Raw genomic sequence first — 25,418 nt, forward strand, 5'->3', positions numbered from 1 at the left:
GCAAGATACAACATGACTACAGTGCCATGTCACCCAACCCCTCCCCAGCACCGCCACCCAACACACCATGGCATGACATGCCATGTGAGAGCAAACAAAGTCATCCCCCAAACATGACACGTGTCACAAAGTACAGTGTCCCTAATGGAAACTGGCCACACAAAATATGCCCACATAAATGTAGAAATAACAACACACATGACCAAATACTTACCACATACAATCGACATAGCATTAACATGACAGTACTAAGGTAAAGGATACGTAGTCTTACAACATGAGAATGGCAGCACATCCACCACCTCCAACTGTACAGTGTTGTTGCCACGCACTGCTCACAACATGAGCTCCATCTCCAAAGTGGACGGCCTTCTGAAGACATGAGGAATGAACCTGCAAATTAGGAGGGAGACATGGATGCACAAGCACACATCAATACACCATGCAGTGCACAATACAACAACAATATGCACTAGGAATGTATACACAGCATTGACTACAGACTGCCCACACATGTCGTGGGAGTCCAACGTCACTGTGTAAGTCACTGTCACTTGGGCACACCCTTTGCAAGCCCATGGAAACGGGAAGCAAGAGGGGTGTGTGTCTCACGAACCCAAGCATCTAACCCAAACTCAGGACAAGCCTGCATGTGCCCAGCCAGAATACAGTTGATGCCCACGGGAGCCAAACAAGGCAACACACTGCAACAAAAAATCAAAAATCAAAAATCACAAATGGCCATTTGTGGGCCAAGGGGGATGGGGGAGGCCACCCAGGAGGTCCGAGGACAGGGTGCCCACCAATAGCCACCTGTGTGAATGTTGGGAAAAAAAAACACCTCCATGGGCTCATGGCCTGCACGGCTACTAAATTGTGGGAGATTCACTGCTGGATTTGCTCTCCTCAACCTCTGCTGCTGCTGCCACAGGAGGTGGTGGTGCTATCGGAGGCAGCCCACGCAAAGCCCTAGTTTGGTCCTCCATGGCAGCAAGCATGCGGGTGTGGAAGGCCTTGTTCTGGAGGGATATGGTGTGGAGATCCCCATGCAACACCCGACGTGTTGCCCGGACCTCCGCCCGAGTTGCCCGGGCCTCCGCCCGAGTTGCCTTCATCTCTGCTGAGAGCATACGGGTGACGCGCTCCAGCAGATGTTCCGTCCTGGTGACAGTGGAAGCCTCAAGGTCCACAAGAGTCTGCCTGAGGTGCCGGACCCCTCCCCTCAGGGCTTCCCTCTGTCCCTGGGCATCTAGAGAAATTGATTCCCTCAGATTGTCCAGGGCCGCCTGTCTGTCCCTGTTGGACGCCAACATGTCCTCCCTGACTGATTGGCAAATGGAGTCTGTTGCCTGCTGTAGTAGCTCCATCTGACTTTCTGGGGGGACAATGGAAGTGGCCACCCTCTCCATGGCTTGAGCAATCATTTTTGATGATGCTGCCTGTTGGTTGGCCATACCGTATATGGATTGCTCCCATGCGGTATTGCCCGGTGGCGGACGGCCACCGCGTTGGCGGGCACCACACCTGTCTAGGGCAAGGCGAACTGCGCCTTGCTGTGTCGGCACTGCCTGAGGCTGCAGGACTGCATTTCCCCTCTGAACTGCTGGCCCAGGAACAGGATCAGATGTTGCGGAGTGTGGCCCTGCATCCGTAACCACCACAGGAGCACCTACCAACACTGACATCCCCATAGTGGGCTCTACCCCTGGTGCAGGTGGGTCGGACAGAACAGTATTCCTTCCATGAACACATACCTGCGAATCCACATAGGTCTCATCCGAATCAACACCTGAAAAGAGTTGTGGGGAGGTGCAGCCAGGGACACCCCTGGACAGTATGGCCTGCAGCAAGAGAGGGTTCTCCCCCACCACCAAACCATGCCCCCCACTGGTGCCTGGTCATGCTTCAGATCCCTCTTGGGCCTGCACCATCTCCTCTCCCTCAACAGCATCAGGTGCGTCATCCTCTGCAAAAACATTAAAGACAAAAAATGGAAACAGGCATTAGCACCATGGCACGCTATTAGGCCAGACAAGCTACAGTACCAGTACTTGATTTACACATGTCCCACATGACTATAACCCTCCCATGCATGCACTGTCCATGAGTTGGAAGGGGAGGAAAATGTCAGACACTGATGACACCAAGATGGGAGAGCAACACATTAGCTGCATGCTGGCTAGCAGTGCCATCACACATTGGCCTAGGAGTGGCATGTCCAATACACATACATGGCACATGCCATCACACAGATGGCATGTACCATAGGCATGTCATATATGTGGCAATAGGGCAGAGTGATGCGCAGTAGAACCAGGTGAATTTCTACAATCAGCCTGAATGAACACAGCTAAATACGGAACAATGTTGTTGCAAGGTGCCACTTCAAGGGCAACTGGCGCAATGTAGTGCAAAATGCCTACTGTGGGCAGAAGGGATACTGTAATACCCAAATCCTGGGGTGCCGAATGCATTGGATGAAGCACATGGGTGGCCCGAAACACTCAGGCACACACCCCCTGACCTGGCACTCAACCAGAACCCCTCCCACAAACAGCATACACATGGATCACACACACATGCATGTGCACTCACCGGACAATGCCTCGTAATCTGGCAGTTCTCCCACACCTTGGATCTGCTCCTCTGTGACGTAGGTCCCAGCAACATGCTCATGTAGAGTGAGTTCAATGTCCTCTTGTGGAGACCCACCTCCAGTCACCAGAGTTGCGGCATGACTTGAGGCCAGCTTTTTGTTTGCCCTACGCTTAAGGTCGTTCCAGCGCTTGTAGCACTCAACAGCTGTGCGTCTCATAAACCCAAGGGCACTTATGCTGTCCGCCATGGACTGCCAGTGTGCCTGACGTCGAGCAGGTGTGATCCTACACCCTGAAGTGACCAACATTTCGGCGTCATGTTCGGACACATACTGCACAAGTGCATCCAGTTTGGCATCATTGAAGCTAGGCTTCCTTGGCGTGCCGGACCGTGTAGCCGTGTCGGGGTCATCAGCCTGTACTGGACGAGCACTCTTCCTCTTTCTTTTTGTGGGTGGTGGGGATCCGGAGTGCCCTACGCCGCTCTGGACACTAGAGGCAGGAGCACCGGTGGAATGTGTAGTAGTAGTGTGCGATGGCACACTGACCACATGACTTTCTGCAGGCATTAGCTGAAGTGTGATGATGGCAGGGGGAACCTCAGTCTGATGTACCGGGACCAACACTGTCCTGGCTGGGAGAGTCAGAGCTGGGGTGGACGGAGCTGCAGCTGCCCCTGCAGCCTCCCCACCCCGCCTACTCGGGGCAGCAGATGACATGGCTGCCCCTGTACCACATGGCCTAGTGACACTGGCTTGCGCCGCCACCCGTGGCCTAGACTTGGCGACCTGGAAGTCAGCCTGGGAGTCACCCTGTGTTAAGTCAGGTGTCACAACGGGCCGGTCCAACAAGGGCTGAGCAGGGATGGTGTCAGCCACGTTTCCCTCAACCATGGGGGGGGGATGTGTGTCCCTGACTGGTCCTAGGGGTAGTCTGCAAATCCTGGCCACGTCCCCTACTGCGCCCACCACGCCCACCTCTTGAGGCTCGGCCACCTTTGCCACCCTTACCAGCCATGGCACTGATGGAGTTGTGCATATGGGAGTTGCAGTGGACAATTGTCCTGGGCAATTGGGGGTCAAAGGGGTAGGGTACTAGATGGAATTCGTACCCAAGTGCTCTAGCAAGGCTGTATGGAACCCCTGGGGAAAAATGACGGGTCACGCAACGCACAGGCACCCCTACAACAGAAAATGACGTGCACGCGACCCCTCGAAGACCACGTGCGTGGGAAAAGGAACCTGCACTACGCTGTGGCACCCAGAAACACAAAAATTAACGTATGCGTGTCACATGCAGCCTACAATGACCTCTGAAGGGGTACGCTACACACGGCGCTAGCACAGTTGGTAAATACGTGCGCGACTCACCGTCTGCCTAGGCAAAGAGCGTGAAAAATACGCGCGTGTGCGCGTTGGCAACACCCCCGCCAAAAGAAGATTTGTACACTGTCTGAGGAGACAGGACAAAAGGAGAAGTCAACGCTGTTTGAGGAAACAGGTCGAAGAGAAAATCAGAAACATACTGACAGAGGTAACAGGGAGTACGAACTAGAAACGCTGTGAAGTAAATCGCGTGTGAACCGACAAGAAGTACAGATTTCACCCACTCGCTCTCCACGAGAAGCACGTACAAGGAAATGACATACTACACGTACCTTTTAAACCGCACCACACGCCCAACGTCACTTCCGCGTATACGCACTGAGGCACTATCCTCCAATTACGCGGGCTGACACTCGGACGTGCAGTTTTTGGTCTTGTAACATTCCCCCGGGTACAGGGACACGCCCGCGCGTGTCACGTCACAGACGCGCCTGCGCTGTCAGGGCCTTTGGTCCAATGGAATCGCGTACACAGGCCAATCGCGTGTGGAACTTCTCGCGCACCTCTGAAATACACGCGCCCAGGCCAATCGCGTGTGGAACTTCTCGCGCACCTCTGAAATACACGCGCCCAGGCCAATCGCGTGTGGAACTTCTCGCGCACCCCTGAAATACACACGCCCAGGCCAATCGCGTGTGGAACTTCTCGCGCACCCCTGTAATACACGCGCCCAAGCCAATCGCGTGTGAAACTTCTCGCGCATCTCTGAAATACACGCACACGCTCCCCCAGGCCCGATCGTGTGCGAAACTTCTCGCGCACCCACCTCTGAAATACACGCACACGCTCCCCCCGGCCCGATCGCGTGTGAAACTTCTCGCGCACCTCTGAAATACATGCACAGGCTCCCCCAGGCCCAATCGCGTGTGAGACTTCTCGCGCACCTCTGGAATACACGCACACGCTCCCCCAGGCCCGATCGCGTGTGAAACATCTCCCGCACCTCTGAAATACATGCACACGCTCCCCCAGGCCTGATCGCGTGTGAGACTTCTCGCGCACCTCTGAAATACACGCACACGCTCCCCCAGGCCCGATCGTGTGTGAAACTTCTCGCGCACCTCTGAAATACACGCACACGCTCCCCCAGGCCCAATCGCGTGTGAAACTTCTAGCGCACCTCTGAAATACACGCACACGCTCCCCCAGGCCCAATCGCGTGTGAGACTTCTCGCGCACCTCTGAAATACACGCACACACTCCCCCAGGCCCGATCGCGTGTGAAACTTCTTGCGCACCTCTGAAATACACGCACACGCTCCCCCAGGCCCGATCGCGTGTGAAACTTCTCGCGCACCTCTGGAATACACACACACGCTCCCCCAGGCCCGATCGCGTGTGAAACTTCTCATGCACCTCTGAGATACACGCACACGCTCCCCCAGGCCCGATCGCGTGTGGGACTTCTCGCGCACCTCTGAAATACACGCACATGCTCCCCCAGGCCCGATCGCGTGTGAGACTTCTCGCGCACCTCTGAAATACACGCACACGCTCCCCCAGGCCCGATCGCGTGTGAAACTTCTCACGCACCTCTGAAATACACGCACACGCTCCCCCAGGCCCGATCGCGTGTGAAACTTCTTGCGCACCTCTGAAATACATGCACACGCTCCCCTAGGCCCAATCGCGTGTGAGACTTCTCGCGCACCTCTGAAATACACGCACACGCTCCCCCAGGCGCGATTGCGTGTGAAACATCTCGCGCACCTCTGAAATACATGCACACGCTCCCCCAGGCCCGATCGCGTGTGAGACTTCTCGCGTACCTCTGAAATACACGCACACGCTCCCCCAGGCCCGATCGTGTGTGAAAATTCTCACGCACCTCTGAAATACACGCACACGCTCCCCCAGGCCCAATCGCGTGTGAAACTTCTCGCGCACCTCTGAAATACACGCACACGCTCCCCCAGGCCCAATCGCGTGTGAGACTTCTGGCGCACCTCTGAAATACACGCACAGGCTCCCCCAGGCCCGATCGCGTCTGAGACTTCTTGCGCACCTCTGAAATACACGCACACGCTCCCCCAGGCCCGATCGCGTGTGAAACTTCTCGCGCACCTCTGAAATACACGCACACGCTCCCCCAGGCCCGATCGCGTGTGAAACTTCTTGTGCACCTCTGAAATACACGCACACGCTCCCCTAGGCCCAATCGCGTGTGAGACTTCTCGCGCACCTCTGAAATACACGCACACACTCCCCCAGGCCCGATAGCGTGTGAAACTTCTTGCGCACCTCTGAAATACACGAACACGCTCCCCCAGGCCCGATCCCGTGTGAAACTTCTCGCGCACCTCTGGAATACACGCACACTCTCCCCCAGGCCCGATCGCGTGTGGGACTTCTCACGCACCTCTGAGATACACGCACACGCTCCCCCAGGCCCGAAGCTTGTGGGACTTCTCGCGCACCTCTGAGATACACGCACACGCGCCCCCAGGCACGATCGCGTGTGGAACTTCTCGCGCGTGTAGAACTTTGGCGCACATTTTTTTCCTGCACAGGGACGCTACCGCCAGCTTTTGTGTGGCGGACATGTATGGGCCTGTGCGCGTCTTTGACCGTGCGCTGTTTTTCCCTATTCGATTCCATGAATACGTGTTGTAGGCGAGCGTGTGGGTGTTCCGCGCAGTTGCCTCCTGTACTTCCCCCATGACGCCCACATTTTCACGAGTTGTTCCCCATTCTGCGTGTAACGCCCCGTGTTACGCCTACTTTTGTTATGTGCGCCGCGCTATGTGCGTATTTGCGGTGGCCTTATCGCACGGCGTTCGATGACCTGTGCGCCAGCGTGCGCCAGCGTGCGCCAGTGTGCTCCATGCACTTTTTCAGCGCACATCCCACATTTTGCGCGTGCACGGACTTCTATGAATAGATGTGTGATGTTTTCTGTGCGATAATCGCACTTGCACTGCGATTTTCGCTATTTCACTGCGAATCGCACGTTTTCGCACGCGTGCACCGTTTTTTCGGCGCACATTCATTCCATGAATCGGCCTGCTAATGTGTTGGTCATCACTGAAGATATTATTTATATCACTTGCCTTTGCTCTTAGCAATCTCTTTTGTACTTTCATCCTGTCATAAACTTTGTGGCACTGAATAACAAGTTGAGGCTTCTTCTCTATTCCCTTAAAAGCATTGTCAAGAAAATGTTCATACCTGTTCATATTTAAGGTATTCAGCTTCCAGTCTAGAGATGCTGAGGCTATTATGACTGCAACTTTTTCATTCAACAAGGATACTTTGTTAATTCCAGATGACCTGATTGCCACCAGGGCCAACCCTTAACTTTGGCACTATGTATCTTATTTATTAATGTGAAATGTAATTCTGCCAAGATCATCTGGTGGTCACTCCATTCACAAGATATCACCCTAAAGGATAAACAACCCACATACATAAGGTTGTTAACATACATATAATCAAGGGTGGAGTGACTGTGCCTTCTTGTCCATGTTGGCTGACTAGGTAGATCACCACTAATAGTTTCATTTAGTCTTTGAAGGCCCAAGACCTCAAGACATTTTGCCCACTTAGATATGTGCTTGCTTTTAATAGTGTTATTTGTGCCCATCGTATTTTTGACCCCTCTTACTTGGCCAAAGTTAAGTTAAGGTCTGTTGGGTATTTTGTGTAGATTTGGGGCCTGGCGGTATTTTCTTACCGCCGAAAAATAATTTAGCAACAATCACTCCTTGTATTCAGATTGGGTTATGTATAATAATAAACCAGTGGATATGCATTATTTCAGTACACAGACATGCATGGTTGGTATGCGTGGTTCGTATGCGTGGTTGGTGGTATTTTGGTGAGCATAATTCCTTTGTTTTATGTGTGGCCCCAATATCCAGAACCCCTTATTTTTGTTTAGATTTTTCGTGTAATCACTAGAGAGACCTCAGGCTTGCATTTTAGGAACACCACATTTTCATTTTTAGTGTGCCACCATGGGCAATTTCTCGCTCTCTTATCTACGGCAGCGCGCTATCATGTGGTATTTTTCACTAACTTATAAACGGTAGTGAACTATGTCCCGGGTCTCTATTTTTGCTGACTCCTGTACCTTCAGCAAAAGGCTATAACACACACAGTTAGTCATAATTGCTCATACTGAATGACATTGTGCACACAGCTGCAGCCAAATCTTATTTTTAGCTACCTTAAAAATGACAATTGCACTGTCTAAACAGCTCCCCACATCATCAGCACGGTATTGATAAATATAAAACACACCACCCGTCTGCTTTCAGATATTTTTGTGTATTATAAAAGTTACATTTAAACACGATCTCACTCTTTACAGAAATAAATGAAATAGCACAGTAACAGCATTATTTGTGATACACTGAGAAGAGAGTGGCGGATAACAAGAATTCAATTTGCAACATTAAACACGTGGGTAAAGCACAGGCATCTCCTTTCCTACACTCACTTGATATTTTCGTACACACTCAGCCCCCACACCTCAGCGAGATAATTACCAGGCTTATTCAGTATGTAACTTCTTTGGCTGGTCGCCTTCTGGAGGGGTTCACCCAGCAAGGACAAGCATCTGCTGTCACTCAAACTGGGACTTGTTGACTGGAAATCCCAGTCTCTGCAACCAGGTTGAATCTGCTTTAGGAATCAGGCATCCCCAGCTATCAACCCAGTCCTTCTTCGAGCTGTGTCAAGATGTCTCTCCCTAGCTTCCCCCTCGAGATTATACAAGAAAACTCTGGTTACCTCCTACCAAAGGATCCTAACCAATAAAATTATATCATGCCCTAACCACCCTCTGCACACAATGGCTTGGCTTATACAGTTGCAACTGTAAGCAAACTGATTTCCTGCTTATTCGAAGTCTTTGCTTCCTGCAGTTACTGTGGACAGAACAGCAGAGCAAAAAGAAAAAAAACCTGAATGTGCATTTAAATAATGACTTTCAGAGCCCGTCATTTTCCATTCATGTTGCACTGAAGAACACATTATTATTAGTGGGTCATGATCAGGTTAGTTGTTAATGAGGATAGTTTATTAATTTTCAAATGTGTCTCTTGCAACATAGGCATTTCAGGTGAAAAATAGTGCGCATTTTGAATGTACAAATGTGTGCTTTTAACTGTGAAAAAAAAATGATTTGCATCGTTTTTCACTAAACAACCTTCCCTCACTTATATGTCCATGTTACACTGGCAACACACAGCTTGAAACAATTGCATCATAGCAATGCACCAAACCCATGCAGTGGTACTGCATAAAAAAAACATGCTACACATTGATCCTGTGCAGTAGTGCTGTACTCTGTGTTGTAACACGCTAAATAACCTTACAGGTCCCCGCCCAGAATGATAATACACCCTTCTATTTCTGAGACCCAACCCAAACTGAAATGGTCAACCGATTCAGAGTGTAATTAAGACTGCTAATTAATTGATGTCAGCTGATGTTCAATAGCAACATTTTAGTTCTTACTCACTTCCACTCACTGGAAGCCTGGACAGCTGAAACACCTTTCCCCACCAGATTATGTTGGGTATTCTCAATACCAGAAGAGGTGGTGATCAAAGTGACCAGCCCACCTGAAGGCTGCCACCTAAACACCTAAACCCCTAATGTGACATAATCATCTAAAAATAGTGGTTCTAACAACCAGGTTTCCTGAATAAATATGATTGTTTACTCTCTGAAAAAAATTCCCAATACTTAATTAGTGAAGAGAGAACAGTTGCCAAAGCTGTTCCATGAGATGGCTCTCAGTACTGTTTGCCCCCAGAAATTGAAATAATTTTGTCTGGACAACCAGGAATGGTACGTAAGGCAGTTTACAAATTAACAGAGTAAGAATGTGACTTACTGTATTGAATGCCCATGCAATTTTCGTTATGTTGATTAATGATCAAGGCTTGCCAACTTAATAAAGACATCACAAATGCATTAGATGTGGCACATTAGCAGGCCCACAGGTTCAACATTACATAGAGGATGAACATGCAGAAAATTATAAGGATTTTCTGTGGTGGAGGAGGTCCCCTGAGACCAGAACAACATCAGCAGTGAAATAACTCACTCATTCTGGGAACAGCAATGAATCTACCACTTGAGGTCACATCTCTCCCTCCTAAATGATCACCCTAAATGATGGCCCTTGCTGTTGCAATTGTTTTCCTTATCATTGACATATGATGTCAAGGCTCGATTATTATTTGACATTGATCTTTTGACTGATAACTCAATTTGGCATGTAATTTGTTTATTTATGTTTTGTAATTTCCACAGCCAATTTGTATATCTACTTTGTTTCCTTGTCTTCTTTTGGCCATTATTTAATTGAGAAATATTGAGAGGAGCTGTCCTTAAAGATGTGTATCTGTTGGATGAGAATCACACAATTTTGCTGACATGTGAGACTCTATAAAACTATCCCTTGGTATATCGGTCAACACATCTTAGTATAAGGCTGTACTACCCAAAGGTTTGCTAGAATGTCAGAGCAGCCAGGCTTATCTTACGAGGAGGATGTGAGCTGCAGGTAAGTATAATGAACTCAATAAATGCATAGGCCCAAAGAAACTCTCACACACTTGTAGATAGAGTAAAATATACATGTATTTCATATACACAGAGCTAGTTTTATTCATGCAAGTAAACACTATTTCGACTAACCAATACAAATAGAAAACCTCAGCAATACTTTTTCAGGTGAGTAAGCCAATAGTAGTGGAATGTACCAGTCATGAACACAGTTCGATAATAAATCAGTTCACTTACTAAAAGTCACTCAGACAATGTTCTGTTTTAAGGAAAAGGGGTTATTCAGTACTAGCAACAGTATTATACTACTTTGTAATACTTTTCAATTGTTAAATACTTTACCAGTTCTTCCTTAACTAGTTAAGAGTTTCTCAGATTCAGTTGCTGAGGGGTGCAATGTGATGTGTAGCAGCAGAAAGGGCAAGGTTCCACAGGATACTTCAATTACTTTCAAGTAGGATGATTTAGTGGAATAAAAAAGTTATCAGGGACCTTGTAAAGGACTCCCTATAAGTGCACAGGTTTTAGGCCTGGGCAATGGGTAAGGGTGAACACCCAAACACAAGATACAGCACTCCAATATTACAGGAGAGACAAATTGGCTTGAGGTAAGTTCACCATCTGAAGAAGATGCAGCTGGAATCTCTCCTATGGCACAGTGGTGGACCCAGTCGCCTGTTCCTTGGTCGTGGTGACAAAAGGAAGTACTCTGGAAGGGATGTTGCAGCAACAGTCACATTAAAGGATCCTCAGCAAGGCATTATTCATACTCCCATGTCGGTCTGTAGTTTTCGAACCTTTTTACATGCTCCAACAGTGAATGGTTACTGCCTGGTCAATCTGCCTCGATTCTGCAGTCCTGCATTCTGGTGAGGGGACTTTGAGGAGGGAAATCCTGTCTCTGGAGGTCCAACTGGAGTTCACCAAAGCACTGGGAGGATTCGTTCATGGGAAGATGTTGCACTGCAATTGGGTGGGTGGTCCCTGGGTATTGGTCGTTTGCAGCCCTGGAAGGTCACAGCATGTCACAGGATGGCTTGTTCTGCAGGTTGACTTAAGTCTAATTGGTACCATCAGCCAAAGGGAAGTAGTCATCCTCTTCGGAGCTCCTCTGTCATTCCAAAAATGGGGTCAGGACGGCAGTGGTCTTTTCACGGTTACATAAAGGGTCTGACGGCGTCTCGGGTCATCTTCTGTTTTGAAATTTCTCTTCCAGGGGCCACCTTACCTTCTGCCTCAGGAACCTCAGCTTTTATCAGGATTTCCCATTCACCCTCTGCAAACCCTCCCTGAAGTTCGCAGAATGGGGCTGGTGGCTGTCCAATCAGGGCAGCTAGCCCCACAGTTGGAATTGGTTCCATTCAGGCATATCAGCAGACCAAGGATAGTGGAGTTTCAGGAACCTTCCATGCTTTCTGTCCTCACAGACACAGTGGAGCCTCGGCAGGCTACAAAAAGGGTTCCCACCAAAGACAAACTCACATCAGGGCCCCCCAAGATGGCAGAAGAAGGGCAAAGAACAAACAACTACATGATAAATAGCAAAAAAAGAAAGGAGCCACCATGTTGGAACATAGGTGATCCTCATGTGCATAACCGCAGTTCTAAATACAGCCTGAAGTGGAAAATTGCACACAAGTTGGTAGAGCATGTCCACTGCCACCAGCCATAACTATAGGGTTGTTGCTGTAACTAAACAGGAACAGAGAGAAGGGGATACCAGGTATCCCCTGAGCACTCATCATAGTGTGGTGTTTGCTGATATCTCAATAGGAAAATCTAGGAAGGATAAAAAAAGCATCCCCCTATTGTTGAGAACAGTTGTTTTCAAGGAAAATAAAAGAATATAAAAAGGAGAACACAAAGGGCTCCATGCAGCACTGCACATAGGGTGCTCTGTGATGCAAAAATAAAACACAGTTGCCTTTAACATGTATGGAGGAGAGCGAGACTCCATAAAATAAAGTAAAACATATAGAACAGGGTTCCCATGATTAGAGGCGAAAAGAATGAATGAGGAAAAAAGACTCCCCTCATCCAGAAGCCCAGCAAAAAGTGCTGGGGGTCTCACTAGGAGAGGGGATTGAGCATACAACGGATACATCTCTCTAACAGTGATGTATGTATCTATAGCAGTGGTCTAGTTGCTTGCTTTCATAATGATTGCTTACCATCCCACAAGAGAGACACTGAGCCAGTGTTTGAGCAGCTGTCCAAGCCATTGCTGTGATGTGAACATTCTTTATTTGAGATCCACCATTATATCAAACTATGTGAGAATGTATGCTGTTTGGGTGAGGATAAGAAAAAGAGGCTGGATTGTGATGATATAGGCTTTTGTATTTTGTAGGAAATCTTTATGTGGGTTTATATTATATATTGTTACTCTCTTATTTCGGATATGTTTAGATATGAGCTGCACACTGCAACAGAAGAGTGCCAGACGTATGTCTAGTCAAACTGTTTCCCTTCTCATGTTTGGGTAAGGCTAAGTTGTGGATGTGTTTGGGTAAGTCTTTTTTTTCTCATCACACTTATGGTGTATTTCACTGTTTAGTTACTTGAGTGATGATATACACTTTTCTGCTCTATTTTGGGTGACTCGTGGTACCTTTGGAAGTCCCCCTGAACTAACTTACAGAGAAGAACTTTGTTTGTAGACAGGATGATAATAAGTATTTGTTCTGAGGAAGGCACATTAACTTTTGAATATAGATGATGAAACGTGGATATATAGATATTTATTTCTTGTCATATGTTTTCATTTTATGAAATTGATATATTTGATTAACTTGTATGAGCAGTTGGTTGAATTATCTGTTAGTTTTGATTACATTTTGATTTTGGCTCCTTAGTTTTTGTCTGTGCAATTTCTTTTGTAATATATAAAAAAAGGTATTGTTCATGCCAGTTTCTCTTTTTAATACAAACATGAACTACCATTGTGCTTGTCAGTAGGAATGTGATATACAAATAAACGGTTTGTACTTTTCTAAAACATGGATTGCCAGTAAAGTATTTAGCCATACATTCAATTGGCCTCCACATAACACAGGCAAAACTTCATGTTGCCCTTTTGTGATATGGGTACCATTTGTTTATGTTAAAATGTCTCTCCTCGCTCCCAATTAAAGTATAAACAGCCAACAGGGTTGTAGACTTTGGTGTTGTATATGCTCATGTCCGTAGTACATCAATTTCATGTTTATAATGTGTTGATACTGTGTCATGGTACCTTGGCTTACAACAACCTTAAAGTAATTGGTCCCTCAGTGCACGAACATCGGCACGCCAGAACGTGACTGCAACACGTGACTGACGTACGTCATCGGGCATATCCGGGATTCCAGAACTGACAAACGCAGCTCCGGATCCTTTGTTGAATCACGCTTCGGTCGCTCTCTGGAAACAAGTAAGTGCATACTGTACGAGTGTATGCTCGGTTTACTGCAGGACACAGCGTGTGGTACTTTCCACCTTTGTCTGTGTCTGCCTCTGCACATACGGCCGTTTTGTCTTTCATGGCTGAATAATGTGGGAGCAAAGTCCTTGCCCTATTTAAAAACCGGCCAATAAGCTGTAAATTGTAGCTTTCCTAAAATTAATAGTGTGGTACACCTAGCTGGGACAACATTGATATAACAAAGGGGAAGAGGAGTTGTATCAACCAAGACTTCAATGTCAGTGACAGTCCCCTCTTCTTCTCTTTCCCCAGTTTTGTATAGCAAGCCGTTTGTGATGTTGGTTACAGAACACACACGGACAACTGCCCGCACACAGCAGACTCTGCCAGTAAAGAATTACTGAATAACATCTGACCCATGGCAGCCGGAAGGTTAGTACACGCTTTGTACTTGTCTTGCTGGGATTATTCTCTGCATATAGTTGAGAGAAAATACAAATAGAACTTTAACCTTCTTGAATGGGAGCCTCGCAGAGGGACTTTTGGGTCTCTGGTGCTGAAGCTAACCTTTCTTACTGAATGTGTGACGAACGGATATGTCTCAATTTCTTTGAACTGTATATAGACACATACATTTATATTGTAGTCTCTGAGCACTTGAGCCTGTGGCAGTTATTGGGGAGTGACCATGGATCATTATTTCTGTTTGTCCATAGGATCTCCTCTTGAACGTCCCTACAATGGCGATGAGAAGGAGGGTAAAGTATACACGCTGTGGCAGAACATGGTGACTGTTGAAAATCATCAATATTCCTGTTTTTTTTAAGAAGACTGTCCTGATGAAAGTGGTTTCACTAAAGTACACATCACTGAAACCGGTAGACAGTGGCTGTTACCTGGTGGAGGCCGAAACCATCTCTACCTATACCATGAACAACCTCGTATATGTTTTTTAACTGTCCCACACTCTGTCTAATACCTAGTACCTTTTGGACGGGTGTTGTGGGCTGTTTGTCTTCATCGTGAAAAAAAGCTCACCCTAATAGGGAGTGCCTGCTACAGTATTATACTTGTAACTTGCAGGACCTTTTCAGATTTTAGTTCTTAATTAGAGCTACCCTAGGATGGTTCAACCCAGCTATGGGATATTAAAGTAGTTTGGACCCAAAGTAGAAGGTTGACCCCACCTTTTTTCCTTTTTGCCTTAGGTGTTGACTCTTTTTAAACACTTATTCGCCCATACCTATCCAGGAGGATATCAGTGACTTGGGACATACAGGAGTATAACAATTCTTAAATTGTACATTTTTTCAAAAATGATTTCTCTTTGCCCTCTTTTCCTGTCCCCTTTTTGTAAGCGTTCCATCAGCGCTCTCTAAGGAAAGTTTCCCATTAGGGACCAGGCAGGGATAGTAAGTTTTTCCGATCTATCCTTTTGTCTTCTAAATCGACCCTGTATTTACTCGGTCACTGGTCATGTTTATCAGATCCTCTGGTTGAGGGAATTTTCACTGCTCTATTGAAAATTGCATGCAGTTGTGTGTTGCCCTTTTTTGTGTTAATACACTAGCCTGGTAGGGCTTCATCCTATACATTGTACCTTTCAGTGCCCCCCCTTGTCATAGCCAGTGGCATTAAAGGCCAACAGTTCAGACTAATGACTGAAAAGGTGTGCACATTATTTGTGCAAGTGCAGAGATGTGTACTGTTAATGTGGCATTTTAGGGATCTGGATAACTAAAAAGCTTGCCGAAACATTAGGCAAAAAGGTTTATGATGATCGGAAATTGAAAGAAAGTGTTAGGTAGAGGTGTGTTAGAGATCTTTTTGGGCTACATTTTTAGTATCTCGAGGTATTTTGGTATAGTGGTATTTTTATTAGCTCTTGGCAATATATTGTGGTAAACTTATTGAGGTATTTTTTTAATGGTGAGACAAACTTCAGAACACTGCCCAATAAATATTTTGCCAGGGTTGCTAACGGTAAGCAATTACTGGCCCGAGTACACTCTTTTCTGCTCGAGGTATCGTATGTACAATACCACTTCATGCCCTTTTGGCTGTGTTTCAAATACATCGATCATTTCACATCACAAAATATTTGTACTCGCACACACGCAATGCACTACTGAAAAACTCAACTCACCATATGCAGATTACCTTATGTTTTACAACATGTGGTAATATGAATTACCTCCTGCAGTAAGATGAGCATAAAACCTAATTCAGACACATAATGAAAATACAAAATACTGAGGCTAAGTCACCTTTTCAAATTGTTTTTCTTTATCAGAAGTTAGAAATATGCCAGTTACACAGGTGCATTTGCGATGTAATTGAAACATAAGCAACATTTTTCAAGTAATGGATTTAAAAAACATTCTGTTTGCGGTAATGCCCAGAGTTCTGCCAACATTCATCTTGAACTTCAGAAAAAAATTGGCAGAGCACGGCCTCTATCACTCCGAGTTTTATCACATCAAAACCTGGAGAAAAATTAGCACAGTTTTACATACACATTTAAAATGTTATTATGCAGTGCCTAAAAATGAAATGACTTATTTCCCCTACATTCCCTAGTATTAATCATCCACTTAACACACTCCTCAATTACTGGATGATTACCTAGATTCAGCTGCCGATATTCCCCGACAGAGCCTGGATGTAACCCATGAAGTCCTTCCCCAGCCTTTCTGCTTGCAGTACCACCCAGGGTCAACCACAGATAAGGGTGCTCGAGACTGCAACTCTTCTGATGACTGCCAACCCAGGAGAAAGACACACAACCCACAAGACAGTCAGCCTGCAGCACTGTCTGCAAAGACACAGGAGAGTCAGTCTGCCCAGGAATTAACTCTTTCCCAGTCTTTCTTATCCCGAGCCATTGAGTGAGTGGGTGACCCAGCCCTTTCTGCTTAAGCCCCTTTTCTAAAACTCATGTGTCATTTAAAGAACCTTCCCCTTTGAAAAACCAGCCCATTAAATAGCATGTGATTTCCTTTGTGCCTTTGACAGATTCAGGCTGCAGCACTGAATACAAATGTTACATTCATTTAGCGCTATTTCCTCCTTTACCCCAAATGACCAATGGAACCAGTTCAAATGAATCAGCTTGCATCTAACCCTGTCACATATTCACTGCAAACAAATCTAACTATACATTTCCTACATTTCCAGTTGACTTTGCATAGCTCAAATATCTTTCCATTTCATGAAACTGACCACTTTACCCCAATGCACCAATGTTTTGCATTCATAAGCAATGGTCTAAATTGCATTGCATATTAGTAGGGGAGTAGGTTATGGTCACCTGAGATGTTAATAGGATTCATATGTTCATTTAACTTTCATTGCATTTAGTCCATTGGTGTGGTACAAATGATAAAATCTGTTGTGCAGGGTCAAATTCAAATTGGCTGGCAAGTGCTTTATGCGTTATAATACTGACATCTATTAGGCACATATATCACTAAAGGAAAAAAGAGCGAGTCAGACATGTGATGTCATCAGGGATGTCATCAATGGCATTTGTGAAGTCATTTTTGATGTCCTGGGTGTTAGCCTTGGAGTGAGTTATGTTTGCTTAGCTTACCATAACTAGCGAATTTCAGGGGTTTTTCGGTTTTACTTTGAGCCATAATGTCCCTTTAACCAAGTTTCTTTTACTGAATTTCATAGGTTTTTTGTAGCACAACTTAACCATAAGGTCCCTTTAACAAAGTTTGTTTTACTGAATTTCATAGGTTTTTAATAGTGCAACTTAACCATAACCTCCCTTTATCTAATTTTATTTTAGTGAATATACATATTCACAGTGTGAATTTGATCGATGTTTACTAGCATTCCCTTACTTTATATACATGTAACATAGAACATACTGAACGCCCAGCTAGTCATTTTGATGTCCGCGTACTGCGCGTATGTCCGCGGATGGACGCGGACAACAACATCACTACTCGAAAACTCAGGGGGTATCTTAAATTGTTCTTTCATGTCATATAAACACTAAACAAGTTCAAAAAGCAGCACATAAACACATTATATGTAACAATAAATATGAAGTGCAACCTATATATGTAACACACCAATCATCCATTTAAATAGCATATGTACTAAAATGGAATATAGCAAAACAAAAAAGATGTGCTTCCAACATAATTATCTCAAAGAAACTGCACAGCTAGGAGCAACAGCAGACCTACACAACAGTAAGAATACAATTTACCAGAAACTGGTAAGTAAACTTCATTTTTCTTATATATTTCTAAACGTTCTGTATTAGGTACACTAAAAGTGATATATTTTTTTTTACACAGAAATGTCCAGTACTTTGGGATGGCTTGAAGAAAATTTCCCACGTGAGGAAATATCTGAAGACAGTGATACTAATGGTAGACACTTCTCTATATAAGCACATTAATAATCATTAGTTTATGCGTACTTAACATATATAATTATAATCTTTATATAATAAAAAAAATGATGTGTGGCTTAATTCAGTCCTTTATGTTTTAAAAAAAAGGCAGTTAAGGTGTCCGCGGACAGTGCGGGTGTCTGTAATGTCCGTAATTAACCAAAATGGGGGTGTCTTGAGGACACTATACCTGTCAGTCCTGTCCGCAGACAAGATGAAACTGTTCTTAGAACTCACTCGATGTCCAGAAATCCACAATTAACCAAAATGGAGGTGTCCTAAGGACACTATACCTGTCTGTACTGTCCGCAATCAGGACAAAACTGTTCTTAGAACACACTCGGTATCCGGAATGTCCGTAATTAACCAAAATTGAGGTGTTCTAAGGACACTATACCTGTCCGTACTGTCCGTACGCAAGATGAAACTGTTCTTAGAACACACTAGGTGTCCAAAATGTCCACAAGTAACCAAAATGGCGGTGTCCCAAGGACACTATACCTGTCCGTACTGTGCGCATGCAAGATGGAACTGTTCTTAGAACTCACTCGGTGTCCAGAATGTCGGCAATTATCCAAAAGGGAGGTGTCCTAAGGACACTATACCTGTCCATACTGTTTACAAGCAAGATGGAACTGTTCTTAGAACACATTTGTTGTCTGGAATGTTTGCAATTAACCAAAAAGGATGTGTCCTAAGGACACTTTACCTGTCCGTACTGTCCACAAGCAACATGGAACTGTTCTTAGAACACACTCGGTGTCCAAAATGTCCACATTTAACTAAAATGGAGGTGTCCTAAGGACACTATACTTGTCCATTTTGTCTGTAGATCATCTATGCACATGCACGCCACACCCATAAGTCCTAAGAACATCGTAACTGTCCGTCTCACGTGTGTCTGAGCGTGTGTCCTGATTTGCGGACACTGTCCGGGTACCCCAAACATTTTAAAAGTACTTTTTTGGACAATCCAAAGTATTTTATAATAAAGATTCACCATTGCACATGTCCCAGACAATGATCCTGGCTTTCTACATACTTTTTGGGACTTGCTGAGCCTTTTTGGGGTGTTCGATCTGTCTGCGGACAGTGCGGCTGTCCGCGGAGCGCACACATGCACCCCTATAAATGGCCACACCCCAGAGCTCATCCTCATTGTGCTTCTGGATACCTGATAGAGCATTGTCTATATTAGCTTTTGCTAATCTTGCTGATTTTGCTGCTCCTGCTGCTTCCCATCACACCTGATGGCATCTATGCTTGCTGCTGCTCCAGCTGGTGCTACTAGTGCCTCAGCACCACCCCCTCCAACACCTCCCTAAGGGCCTGCAGAGGGGAACAGGCATGAGGATGTAGAGAAGGAGGATGAAGAAGATGAAGAGGATGACATAGTTGAAGTCCCTACTACCAGCACTCGCCGTGAGTCTTGGGTGTGGTGGTTGTTTAGCATTCATGGTGACGTCCCAAAAGCACATGCAAACAGGGTCACCTGCAACCAGTGCAAAATGGTGCTGAATCATGGGAGGCCTGGATAGTACAGCTTTGGTACGACATCCATGAAGCGACACCTAAGTTCGTTCCACAGTGGGGCCGTTTGCAAGGTTGTACCTTGTGATAAACGTAGTAGGTTGAGTTCCTCTACAACATCCTCCATTTCTGCTCCTGTCACCACAAGAGACACTCCTGTGGGACAGCGCATCCCTCCAGCTGCCTTACAGGCCATCCATGATGCTGTTGACCCTTACCCTTCGAGGGTCACAATATTGTGTATGCACTGCGATGCAGTACTCTGCAGGGGGAGAGTCTTCGGAGTGCTTTCAAGACTGCGGTCAAGGAGCATGAGAAGGTCTGCTACATACCTAAATAAGGCCCACCCCACATCTTCCTCTCTCCACATGCCCTTTCTTATCCCCATGGTTGGGGTCCCTTCCTTACCCTTCTTTCCCATCCTATCCTAGTGTGTTGTGTGTAAAATAACCAAAATAATATAAAACAACAAACCCCCCACAAAAAAGGCTCTTTTCAGAGTCGCATTTCACAGTTTGAAAATAGAAGTGGCAAATAAATGGAGCAGGCCCATGTGCATTTTTTAGAAGTCTGCGGACAGTTCGCGGATATCTAAAATGTTGGGGTGCTGCCCTATCATAACCATTGCACTTTTCTATGGGAGGAAGTGGTGGCTCTGAAAAGAGCCTTATGGTGGTGTTTGTTTGTGTTTGAAAAACTTGAAATGGTCAACACCTACTGCAAAATGGATGGCTGTAATTCCAAAAAAGGTTGAAATGCATTTTGTACATTTCTCAGAAAAATCTGATTGCCAGCATACGTAAGATGGAGGACATGCCAACATCTCTTAAAAAAGCACAAACAGCCTTATTAACATTGCACCTCGCTTCGGCCATGCACCCAAGACTCTAGGCCCTGGCCACAACCACCGCAGCATGTCACACCCATAGATCACACCCATAGAATCAAACATTTTAACTGGCTATTTGGGCTACTGCATCATTTATGTACGCGGACAGTCACGGTGACTGTGGACATGGCGAACACATCAGGGGCGCATGTCACCTAAACAAATACAGCATTTGACGCATCTCTTACTCCCCCACCCTCCCCAAGCACTCTTACAAGCCAACACACTCCCCAAAGTTGTATTTCTCCCCCGTTCTTCACCGTGCTGTCTGCGGATGTCTGCGGATCCAAGATGGCACGCACATCAAAACAATACGACGGAAATCACACTTCATTCCAGCGAATCAGCGAACACGTCGAATGTCCGCGGACATGACGCAAGCCGATTAACCAATCGATGTCCTGCCCGCGGAGCAAACAGGGAAGTGTGTCCACGGGGCGGACATAGATATCACACATTTTTTGTGACCTACTTTTTGGTCGTTAAAAATAAAATACTGGACGGATTTTCACCAAATTTACAAAAGCACACTTTCGGGACCAAGCCGCTGCTCCTGCCACAAATTTGGTGAGAATCCGTCCAGCGGTTTGGGCTGTAGGCGTAAGCAAAGTTTTTTCCCATTCAGGCAAAAAAAGACATTTTGGGACCTCCCTTATAACTTTGCCCCCCCGGCCCAAACCTCACCAAACTTTGCAGAGTGGGCCATATACTTTTTTTGCAAAGTTTGGTGAGGATTCGTCCAGGCAGAGCGAAGTTATAAGCCACCCAAAAAGTGCTCTTTCTATGGGATTAGCAACTTAACCATAACTACACAGTCACTACCGTGGCCCGTGAAATCTATTTTTGAAAAATTATTTTAAAAAAAAATGTATTTAGCAATATTATGTTTTTGTAGATATTTTAGAATTTTTTGTATCTTATATTTCATTTTCTGATCACCTTTATCTTTTTTCTTCTTTTAATGTGTGATCTCCACATTTTTTTGTTTTGTTTTGGTGTTTTTACAACACTTTACTTTAGAATTGTTTTCGTTTTTTCGTTTTTAGAATTATTTTATAAAATATTAAAGGAAAATGTTAATATTTTTTATGTTCAATAGTGAAATCATAAATTGTTCAGGAAGCTGTATTTGGTGAAGTGATCTTCCATCGTTTGTAGGTCAGAAATTGTTCATGAAACTGTTCTTGGTAATGCGAACTTCCATGCTCTGTAGGTGGCACTCCTTTTGGGGTCATCATCTCACCCCTTTATTCGGTCCAGGGTTTTTCCAGGGGACTACATTCCAGTGGCATCATCCAGGGATTCGGCACACTCCAAGGATTCGGCACACTGGTGGGGGAAACAATTATTTTTCTAGAGTAAAAAGAAAAGACAACTTAAGAATCAAGTACATCAATCCATTTACTTTTCCCTTTTCAATGGATATCTGAAATCAAATATAATTATGCACACACATGCACATTATACATATAATACCATATGACACAGCGAACATGTCTCTTTAGGACCATCTAAATATAACATAAATTAAACACACTAATTCACACAGTACTTTTTCAGGCAACAGTCTCAAACTCAACCAATCTTAACACAACAGCTAACAAAAATAATGCAAATTAGTTAAGCCTTTACCTATTCACAATACCCCTGCTTCTTAGTTACTTATTTATATCTTTGTTCACTAATTTGATATATCTTTCCCCTTTTATCTCTTCAAACCCCATTTTAATATTTTCACATGATGTTCACCTTTTCACTTGCTATGGTAATTCTATTTAATAGGTACACACTTTACTTCCACTTCCTGTTAGTCTCAATTCACTCTAGCCTTTTCACCTCATGTTTTGGGTGGCAGGGCTTAATCTGATTAACATGGAAAAACTGTTCTACTGTTAATCCCCCCTCCTTTTGAGCAGTTATGTAGACCACAGGTGAAACCTTATCTACAATTCTATATGGACCTTGCCATGTTGCAATAAATGTAGAGTTTGTATGCTTACCTTTCCCAAAGTTGAATGTATATACCTGGTCTCTTATCTCATATTCTCTCACAGATGTCTTCCTATCTTATTATGACTTTGCACTGTCAGCAGCTTTTCCCAAATTTCGCTGTGCAAATGCAAAAGCATATTGCAAGTGCTTTCTCAGGTCTTCCACATATTCATGGATTGTGAGCACATTTACACAAACCTGTTCTTTTGTTCTTTTGAGCAAATGTGGCAAAACCATTTATCTGCCTGTAAAACATGTGTGGGGCCTGAGATTTGTTGATTAAGAGGGTGTCGACCTGAGAGCCATTAGGACCAATGGAAGCCACAAACCCCAGCAAGATCCAGCTTCAACTACAAACCTTTTCAACATGTCAACTATCAATCTGTTACACAGTTCCACTCCCCCTGAAGAGGAGGGCAAGTAAGAATTGTGTAACTTCCTCTTTACACCCAAGATTTGCCATATTTATGTCATTAATGCACTAGTGAAATGACTTCCACAGTCTGATTCTATTCTTTGAGGTAAACAAAATCATGAAAAATTCTGATTCACAAGTAAAGTGGCTGCAGTTTGCGCACTGCAGTCTGGGGCTGGAATGCACTTCACCCATTTAGACTTTAAACAAACGACTATCGGCATGTACCTGTCTCCCCTTGCTGATCACCTCACAGGCCCTACATAATCTACTTGCAAATCAGACCATGGGAGTGTCAAAACCCTTTTCATTAATGGTGCTCTATGAGCGGGTGATGCAGGCTGAAACTGTGCACATAATGAAAACCCTCTGGTATGGAGCTCAACATCTTGAGACATATATGGCCAATAAGCATTATCTTTTAACATTTCAAAAGTCTTCTGTGAACCTCTGTGGCCTGCAGTTATAGCATTGTGGGCATGATGAAACATCAATCCCCGAAATGATAAAGGCACTACCCATTGGATTTGACCTGTCACTGATTCTCTAATCATCAGTCAATCTTGTAACCTAATTCTCTTTTTGTTTTTTAATAACACCCTCAAATCCTCTTTCCCTTTGCAGTCCTCTTTCGTTAGTTTGTTCTGCATCTAGCAAATTGTTGTAAAATGGGCCTAGAAAAAGATCCTCCTTTTGTGCCTTAATCAAGTCTTGAGCTGGACTATCAAACCCCCATTGTGTCACAAGCTGTTCAACTGTTTTCAGAGTTTTGGAACGTGTTATCGCACCCACCTGTATTTCAACAAGCAGGTGTTCAATTGAAAATAACTCCCCCACTACAGCTCCAATTGTGGCTAATTGATCTGCCTTATCATTTCTTTCTTATCCTCACCTGGTGTTTTCAAATGTCTGCATATTTTCCTCCATTGGATTATCAGTCATGTTTGTGTCTATGGCTTGAATCATCTTGTCATGTTTAAGTGGCTTCTTGTTATATGTGAGCATGCCTTTCACCTTCCAGCCAGGTAAATACTCCACAAAACTATTTTGTGTATAATCAGAATCAGTGACTGAAACTATTTCCTTGACTCTATTTCCTGCTGCTGTAGATATTTCCTTATAAATAGCGGACAATTCTGCCACTTGACTGCTTTGGGGCCTATCCTCATGCTTACTACTGGAACGCTATCACATTAAAGCTCTTCTCTATTCCTGCCACAAGTTCTTTTTCAGCTTCATTTTCTACGTGGTATGCACATCCATCTACATACACAATTGGTAAATTCTTACATGTTTCTTTGTTGAAAGCTGTATTTAATTTAAATGTGTCTCTAGCTATGTGTCATCAGGTGCACAAACAACTGCACAATCATGCACCTTTGTTAGCTCTTGAGCAACTGGGCTCTTTTTATTTTGCCCATATCGCACTTCTACTGGAAATCCCTGAAGTGTCAATGTGTATGAGGTGATTCTTGACTGGGCCAAACTCCCTGATCTGATCGTCTTACTTTGCAAAAATTGCAAATGCTGGTGATTTGTTTCAACCATCACCAGCTCCAATTGAATCATTGGACGGAAATGTTGTAATGCCTAGACAGTGAGAAGCGCTTTTTCACATTCACTAAATTTAGTCTCTACCTGTGACAGTGCCTTGCTAGCATGGTATACCGTCATTTCATCGCCGCACTTTTCATTGCAGTGTTTTTTGCCGTGAATTTTTTTTCGTAAAAAAAAAACATCACATTTTTTGGGGGGGGGGGCTTAATTTTAAAAGAAATGGGTTTGGCTGTTCAGGATGTAAAAAAAAGAAAAAAAAAGAAAGGGGAGTTTGGGGGGGATACCACCCCCTAAAAAAAAAAAAAGTTTTTTTTCGAAAAAAAAAAATCACAGCAAAAAACCCAGCGAGGAAAAGTGTGGCGATTAAATCACGTAGAACCGCTAGCATATGCAATGGTTTTGTTATTTGCATCATGTTTTTGATATACCACTGCTGACATACATTGATCTGTGAATCCTATTTCTACAAAGAAATTCTGTTTTTTAATGGCTATACCAAAATTGCACTTTCATTAGACACACTTTTAGCATGGCCACTGCCTCACTTTGTTCCTTTGCCCATTTTTAGGGTACATCCTGCTTTAATAATCTTGTCAAAGGTTGTGTAATCTCGGCATGATTTTCAATAAACTTTCTGTTGTAACTTGTGATTCCTAACAAATGTACCAATTTCGGTTGGGTGATATTGTATGTAAATAAGTGCTCTGTAAAGCG

This window comes from Ambystoma mexicanum, chromosome 11 (assembly GCF_040938575.1).
Source record: "Ambystoma mexicanum isolate Mex_15411 chromosome 11, UKY_AmexF1_1, whole genome shotgun sequence".
Classification (NCBI taxonomy): domain Eukaryota; kingdom Metazoa; phylum Chordata; class Amphibia; order Caudata; family Ambystomatidae; genus Ambystoma; species Ambystoma mexicanum.